The sequence below is a fragment of the Echinops telfairi genome, unplaced genomic scaffold (genome assembly GCF_000313985.2).
Source record: "Echinops telfairi isolate 266 unplaced genomic scaffold, ASM31398v2 ScPeMD7_3533;HRSCAF=4204_0, whole genome shotgun sequence".
NCBI lineage: Eukaryota > Metazoa > Chordata > Mammalia > Afrosoricida > Tenrecidae > Echinops > Echinops telfairi.
In genome coordinates, this window is record NW_022107431.1 from 15,315,780 (window position 1) to 15,325,044 (window position 9,265).

The following is a 9,265-nucleotide window of genomic DNA, read 5'->3' on the forward strand; positions in this document are numbered from 1 at the left end:
GTGAGGATGGCACAGGACCTGAAAGTGTTCATTCTGCTACGTAGGGGCGCTTTGTGTCAGAACTAACTCAACAGCACCTAACAGCTACTTGGACTGCTGTGTTAGTCTGGGTAGACTACAGAAACAAATCCATGAAAACACGTGTATAAGAGAGAGATTTATATACAAGAATAATTGAACATTGAGAAAGCATCCCAGTCCAAGTCCATAAGTCCGATATTAGCCCATATGTCCGATACCAATCTATAAAGTCCTCTTCAGACTCATGAAGCACATGCCATGATGCCAAATGCAGAATGATCACCTGCCAGTGGGTAGAGTCTTTGGATCCAGTGGCATTGTAAGCATCTCAGTGCTTCTCTGGCTTCAGGGGTCTGGTTACATCAGAGTCCATGTGGCTTGTCTTCTGCAATGTCTCCCAGGGAGTAGCAGAGAGAGAAGTCTCTTCCGCCTCCAAGGAGGAAGTACCAGATTTCCCAGAATCCTCAGGAGAAGGCCATGCCCATACAGAAGTCTCATTGGCTACCTCCAGATTGACAGCCTAGACTCTACCCTTACACTCTTGATTCTTAAATTGATACCAGATTAGGTGACTACCACAACTGCCAAAAGGACAAACAAATCTGTCTTGGAAGAAGTAAAACCAGAATTCTCCTTCGAAGCAAAGATGGCGAGACTTTGTCTTGTGTATTTTGGATATGTTATCAGGAGAGATCAGTTCCTGGAAAAGGCCATCTTGCTTGATAAAGTAGAGGGGCAGCAAAAAGGAGGAAGGCCCTCAAGAATGTCTGCAACAATGTACCAGAGTATGATTAATCCTGAGTTTCAGAGACAATCCTCATGGAAGCAGACAGCCTTTGCTTTGGGAGCTCCATGGATAGTCCACTGGGCCACCAGAGCAATGTGTGACCGTTGGTCTGCAAACCAAAGGTTGAAAGTTCAATCCCACCAGCAGCTGTGAGGGAGAACAGCCTTGGAAAACCTACATGGGGTCTCTATGAGTCAGAACTAGCTCTATGGTAGTGGGTTGTATTGTACACTAAGAAGCACTGGTAGCACATTGGCTTAAGCGCTCAGCTGCCATCTGAAAGATAGGATATTCAAATCTACCAACCATTCAGTGAGTGAAAGATGCTTCATTAAAGATTACATCCTTGTAATCTTTGGATTACAAGCCTATGGAGAAATTCTGTTCTGTCCTACTGAGTTTATACAAGGCAGAACCAATCTAATGGCATTAGAGTACACTAAAATCCATATCCTCCTTACTACCTAAAAATAAGTTCTAAATATGGAGATGAGAGGGCATTGGCTAGATAAAATAAGAAGTGTGGCTCATCAAAATAGGCTTGGAGGTTTCCTACAGGCCCTCTTCTACTCTTTATTCCACCTCTGTCCGCCCCGTGTCCATCCTGCCTTCCAAACCAACAAGTAGCTATTGTGCCCAAGCCAACCCTGTAAATTCATTGTTCTAGAAGTCATGAATCCCAGACATTCTAGCGGCCACAATAAAGTTGATGTTACAGCTCTTGATAGCAATAAATTCCTGAGAAGATGTAGGATGGATTCTTGGTCTTGCTTTTTGGCATGCTGACAAATACTTTTAAGCTAATGTTAAATATTGTTGAGTTGGTAGCCACCCTGTGCACACCAGAACGAAACACTGCTGGTCCTGCGCCATCCTGAGAAGTGTAATGATGTTTGGGTCAATCCACCGGTTGAGTATCTTCCTCTTCTTTTGATGCTCCTCTCCAGCGATGTCCTTCTCCATCGACTGGTCTCTCCTAACAACATGTCCAAAGTATGTGAGACCAAGCCCCACCACCCTTGCTCCTGAGGAGCATTCTGACTCTACTGCTTCCCAGGTTGAATTTGTTTGTTCTTTTGGGAATCCATGAGACTTTCAAGATTCTTCACCAGCACCGTAATCCAAATGCATTGATTCTTCTTTGGTGCAACTTATTCTTCAAAACATTCTTGCTTTTCAACACTTTAAAGAGGTCTTGTGCAGTAGATTTACCTAATGCAACTTGTGTTTTGGTTTCTTTACTACTGTTTCCATGCATGCTGCTTGTAGATCCAAGCAAGATAAAAATCCTTGACAGCTTCACCCTTTTCTCCATTTGTCATGATGTTACCTATTGGTCTATTGTGAAGATTGTGGTCTTCTCTGCACTGAGTTGTAATCTATACCGAAGACTGCAATGCTTTATCTTCATCAGCAAGTGTTCCAAGTCCTCCTCACTTTCAGCAAGCAAGGTTGTATCACCTGCATAGCTCAGGTTATTAATAAGTCTTCCAATTCTGATGCCACATTCTTCCTCATATAATCCAGATTCTCTGATGATTTGCTCAGCATATAGATTGATTTGGTATGGTGAGAGGGTCCAACCTGGTGCACACCTTTCCTAATTTTAAACTGCGCAGTATGCCCTTGTTCTATTCGCACAACTCTCTCTTGATCCATGCACAAGTTCCTCAGGAGCACAATGAAGGACTCTTGAGTTCTCATTCTTCTCAATGTTATCCACAGTTTATGATGGTCCACAGCCAAATGCCTGGGAAAAAAGGGGTAATTCTAATATTTGCCCCTGGAGATTTCCATGTGGCTGGCAGAGTGTCACCCAGGACTTTGCTGTGTGTCGCCAGATGAGTGGGGTAGATGTTGCATTTTGCCACTTGGAATATTTTGCAGAATTTTTTTGTCTTAGCCCTGAAGGTGTTTCCTACCATTTTTACAAACTTTTCAAGAGCTTTCTCTTTCTTGCACTTACTTTCCTTTTCTGTTCATTCTTTGGGTTTCCACCAGAGGGCAGAATGAACCCAGCTAATACACGGTTAGTGCTGACATTTCCAATAGCAGCATTTGGTTCTGACTTTGTAACCATGCTACAAGACAGTAAAATTTACCCATAGGGTTTCCACACCTGTAAACCTTCTAAGACAGACACATCTTTCACCTGCGGAACATCTGATAGGTTCAAACCTCAAACTTTTTGGTTAGCAGCCAAGTGCTTTCACTACAGCACCATCAGGTAGCCTTTCTTATAAAGACTACAGCCTAGGAAATAAGAGTACTTTTCCTTTTTAGTTGTCATTCAAGTATCCTACTGTTGATCATTCTACTCTTAAAAACCATCCGGGCATTTATCTTGTGCTTTACCTCCTGAATAATAAGAGATATTTAGTGTCCTGTCCCTTGATATCCCAAGGCATTAATGTGATGTTGATGACAATATTAAGCAACCAGATGCTTTGCATCTATCTGTTCAGGCATGAGATATTTGAAGAGATAAATCAAAACTAATCACTTTTAATCTTTTTTTAAATCTGGAACTTATTATAACACTGACATTAGACTATACAATCATTCACTCATTTTTTTTAGCAAGTATTAATTCCACCTAACCACATACGAAGTATTCCATCCTTTCAGGAATATTTAGCCCATAAAGCTATGCTACTTCAATGGAGCCTGATATTGAGAAGAATAGTTTAACTCTAAGCACACTCACAGAAGTATGTTGTGGTAGAAATGCTATACTAGGTGTATCTCCTCCAAAAGCACATACAAGTTGGCAGTTCATTTAACAGTTACACCTATATAATATGAACCTATAATTCTACCCCAATGTATACATCCAAAGACTTTTTTAAAAGTACTCAAATAAGTACATGTAGAGTTATGTTCATAACAGTATATTCACAATAACCCAAAGATGGAAAACTCCCACGTATTCCCCAGCAGGTGAATAGATTTTTAAAATGTGGCTTATACATACAATATTATGGAACAATAAAATGGATTGAAGCACTGATACACATTACAACTTTCATAATATCATGGTAACTGAAAGAAGGTAGGCACGAATGAGACACATTAATGATTCCACTTACATGAACTATCCAGAGCAGATAAATCCATAGAAAAAGAAAGCTCATTGATGGTTTCCAGGGGATGGAAGAATAAGAGGAACGGAATGAGAGTGTTAAATATGTAAGGAGCTAAATTTTGTAATGATGAAAAATTGGGGGCAAGAGATGCTGGTGGTGTTTGCACAGCATTGTGAATATAGTAAATACCACTGAATTATTCATTTTAAAACTTAATTTTATGTTATGTAGATTTCATAGCATTAAATTATTTCTAATGGTGTGCAAAAGGATATCACTTTAGTACTTTGAAAAGATGTGGCAGAATAGTGATGAGATAATTAAGCGTCTTCCACTATTAATGTGCAGATTGAACTTCCTTTTGAAAGTACATGTATCCTAGGAAATTTCATCTTACTAAATTTTAAAAAATGAATTAATGATCTCTTACTACCTCCTCCAAACATGCTTCCTATCTTGGCAAATGACATCATATAATATGTAGTATAAACATCAAGGGGTAACCCAAGAATTGCCATCATACTTGGTTGCCTCCATTCAACTGTTGATTCTTTGTTTATTCCTCTGGATATCCATTTCCAGCATCTGTGTTTGCCTTCATTATAGCTTCAAATATATTATTTACATTCTATCTTTCTTCTTTCTTAGTTGCTGCCATCTCCCCTGTGATAGTTAGGGGTTTTGTGACAACATGGCTCCCGTAGGAACATGTGGGTGGAATTTAGCCTGTCAAGAAGGTGAAAGCTTGATTGGAGGGTGACTGAAATAAATGGCCCTCTTTCTCCCTGGTGATTGGACAAGAACATTGCTGCCTGAGCTAGTCCTTTCCCTCAGCCTTATGCTGTGCTACCTGTGGGCCAAGCTAACCTGTGGATCTTGTCACTGTGCCATTCATCACTAGAGCTTGAGACTCCATCTGGACCTGCTATGCCAGTGGTTCTCAATCTGTGGGTCGCAAACCCTTTGGCGGTTGAACAACCCTTTCACAGGGGTTGCCTAAGACCATTGGAAAACACATTTCCGATGGTCTTAGGAACCAAGACACCGCCCCTCTATCCGTCTCCAGGTGGGTCTGCCCACATGCAGATATGCCCACATACAAGTATATCCGGCATGAAGATTGACCCATGCTACACCATGATTCCAGACAAAATTTCATTTATTTGTCATTAGAAATAAATATTTCACAATATATAATTACATGTTGTATTTGTGATTAATCACTATGCTCTGAGTATGTTCAATTTGTAACAATGAAAATACATCCTGCATATCAGATATTTACATTAAGATTCATAACAGTAGCAAAATGACAGTTATGAAGTAGCAACAAAAATAATTTTATGATTGAGGGTCACCACAACATGAGGAACTGTACTAAAGGGTCACAGCATTAGGACGCTTGAGAACCACTGCTCTAAGGGGTAGTTTTATCTTATTCCTAGAGCTGCCATGAAGTAAAGTCGGAATGGACTCATTGGCATAGAAAAATGTGTAAGTGAATGGAGTCCTTGGGTAGTCAGAATGATTAATGTATTTGACTGCTAACTAGAAGTTTGGAAGTTCAAATCCAACCAGAGGTGCATTAAAAAAAAAAAGCCAACTTCTGAAAAAATCATCCATTGAAAACCCTGTGGAAACACATGGAACCACCTTGAGGTGGAGTCGATTTGATGGTAACTAGGATGTAAGTGGGAGCTACTATGGAAGGTTCATGAGAAGGTCAATTCTACTTAAGTGGCATTACCTGGAAAGCATCAAAGTATTGAGAGCCACTTAGTGAGTAATTGTGTGGTGTTGGCTGTGTGCCAAAACCCTTAAATCAATTACTTCCATGACTGGACCTGTAAGGGAGAAACCTATGCCCATTTGTTCATTGATCATCCCAAGCGCTAGAACAGTTCCCGGCACGTTGTAGCTACTCATTAAATCCATTGTACATGAATGGAAGGACATTTGTATCAACCCTTGCCTTCAAACAAATAAATGGGCTCTGGGAATGGACGTAACCTGCCCAGGATCATATAATAAGTGGAGTCTCTTGTACCTCTGTCCAGATCTCTCTGATTCCAATGTCTATCTATTTTCTTCCCACGGTGTTTTTTGTTGTTGTTGTTGTTGTTGTTTTTAAACTCCAAGAGAGGTTGGAAAGGGTTTGAGGACTCCTAATCTTTCAACCACTCAACAGGAAGAATGTAACACATCCAACCCTGCAACACTATGACTATTACATTTCCAGGATACAACTGAAAGATGGTACTTAGCAGAAACACCAACACAATGAATGAATTATACTTAATTACTTGCAAACAAGTCTAGCAAATATGCCTAACTCACACTCTCCCTAAGGCATTTGGCAATCTATTTTCCATACCTAAAATAAGCAAAATATTTTTAAAATTAATTTAAAAAATCTGTCTTCTGGCAAATTCACACTTAGGAAGGTACAGTGGCTTGTTCAGAGTTAAGTGCTCAGCATAGCTTTATGGAATGCCTGCGTGCGAGAAGGAATGGAAAAGAATAAGTCTGAGTATTCAACTCCTTGGTACGCAACTTGCAACTTGCGACTTGCAGTCCACTGGCCACTGCATGGGCATCCCCTGACTACTTGCTTGAAATGCAGAGTGTCATCCAGTCACCAACATCTGAGTGAGACCCCCCAGGTGATTGAGAAACACATGCATCAAAGTTAAAGAAGCATTGCTCTGTGTGGTTAATAGTGGAATTATTTTTAGTGGAAGCATTTTTCTGCGTGGTTAATAGTGAAAGCAAATGATTGACTCTCAGGAACTCATTATTTAGTCTTATTACACAGGTTCAAAAAGGAAAGAGCTGGAAGAAAATATGTACTCGGTACCATAAAATTCTAAAACATTTCAGATGTGGATGGGTAAGAGAGGGCCAACTTGTGACTATGTTAACCCCTGGAAATGACAAACTTCTTTTGTCGTTTTAGGGACTTGTCGATTTAGGTTTCTTCCATTTTACAAAATGATTTCTTGTGTGGATAACTTGTATGAAAGGTTTGATTTTGCTTTATTTATGGGCTTCCATAGCCTGAAGTCATTTTATTGTCAATGTTACTCTTGTGCTATACTTACGAATCATCAAGATGTGTTTCTTCAATCCACGGTGGAGGTGGGTAGGCAAGCTACAAATTATGAAACTGTCATTCTCTGTGACAGATGCCTCATGCTAGGTTATAAAATTTTCTGTCTTTGAAAAAGCTAAGATAGTGGCAATACTATATATGGGTTTCAGTTACATGGAAATATATTGTACAAAGTTTCTGCATAGTACATTATCACAGTATACATGTATGCATATACATCTATAGATATGTGAGTGGTACTATATATATCTGTATTTTATACATTACGCCTTTTATGTTGTGTGAATTTTATCAAATATATAATTTATTTTTATTTTTCAAATATTGGTACTCATAATACTCTATTATAGTAGAAATGTATATCTGTCTTTTGTAAATACTTTTTGTGTGTGAGCCAATTCAACCTAAAAAGGTGTACAGTGTTTTGACAGCAATTTCATTAATCAGCTGTGCAAAATTATAACATGGAAAATTTCACTAGAATTACCATGGAGAGTTTTTATCTTTTTAGTAGTCAACCATATCTGTCTAATCTAGAATTTTGAAAATTATTAGAAGTAACAATGTGAATTACTTATTCATACTAGAATAATCGTAATAATTAAAAATTGAAGTAAAGAAATTTTCTCCAGTGAGGAAGTGATTCACAAATTATCTGCATATATGTTTCCTAACTAAAAAATTGAAATCTTTCATCTACATGAATCTGATTCTTGTCCTTGGCGAAGTCACCTATGCCTTTCCCAGACCTGAAATACATTCTGCAATGAGAAATCTAGGCATTGGTCAGCCGTTCAAACACAGCGGTTGCGTTGCAGGAGAAAGATGATACTAGCTACTCTCCCATAAAGACTTCGTCTCACACCCCACCTCGGCTTGTTGTGAGTCAGCATTGACTAGATGGCAGTGAATTTGGTTGAGTTTATTACGATGAAACCTTTTTAAAAATTATTTCTGAAATTCCCTCAAAGACTCTAAAGGATCCTGGATTCCCCCCACCCCCCACTCCCTGTATTTTTCCATAAATGTGCGCAGTCATGGACTTTCTGGCTCTAGTGGCTGGTACTTGAGGAGCCCTGGTAGCCTAGGGGTTATGCCTTAGGCCAGAGTCACAAGGTCAATCATTGAAGACCACCAGCTGCTCTATGGGAGAAACACAAGGCTTTCTACTCCTATGAAGTGTTACAGCCTCGGAAACCCACAGGGGCAGTTCTAGCCTGTCCTATGGGGTCGCTATCAACTCCATGGCAGTGAGTGTTTTGTTCTTACTTCAAAATCCGATTGAAGAAAAACAATGTTAATTGGCGGTTTACGCTTTTTGATCGAAAGGGAAAGAAACAAAATGGCGTCATTGGCTGCTGCGGTGCCTTAACCTACCTGGGGCTTACTTCAATAAAGCCGGGGCTGGATCCTGCTGAACTGATTCTGCACTTGCTTGTGACGACTCGCTCATGCCCTACAGCTAGTGACTGCACAGCATCAGAGAGCCCGCAATGGAGGTGCTTCCCTGCTTCTGGAAACCCCGGGTATTGTAACCAAGTGGGAGAATTCCCTCCATCATAATTGTTTCCATGATTATCATGAAGAAATACTTATGAGGCATAATTTAAGTTATGTTGCAGTATGTTACCGTTTCATTCTATTTGAAAATGGTTTCAGTGAATGATGGAATTCATTGTCAAGATCCTGGTCTGAGGCTTCAGTGTCAGTAGGAAAAAGAAAGGCATGCTGTGGTGCTGTGGTCTGTTGCCTGGTAAGCATAATCCGCAGGAATTTGGTTTCTAAGGATGGCTAAGTAGAGAGCATTTCAAAGGGATACTTAGCGATAGATTTTTCATAATATTAACCACCTCTTCAGTAGGTAACTACTGCCATCAAGTTTAGTTCTGCTCCATCCTACGCACTCACTGTGACTGCCCCATAGGGTTTCCAAGACAGTCGTTCTTTATGGACGCCACATATTTCTCCTATGGAGCAACTGATGGGTTAAAGCATTGATCTTTCTTTTAGCAATTAAGCTCTTTAACCATGGCACTACCGGGGACTTCTGGGGGGAGTAAAATTAGTATTTTCACCAACATCAATACCATTGTGATCACTTCTCAATTAGACTTCCCTGCTCCCAGTTCCATCTAATCTCACCTAGTGCAAGCGTTATATTTTACAAAAATAATCAGATAATGTGCTAGATGCTTCTGAGGAATAAAAATAATCTTAGAAGAAATCTTAGAAGCAAATCATCTATCAAAGATGATAGAT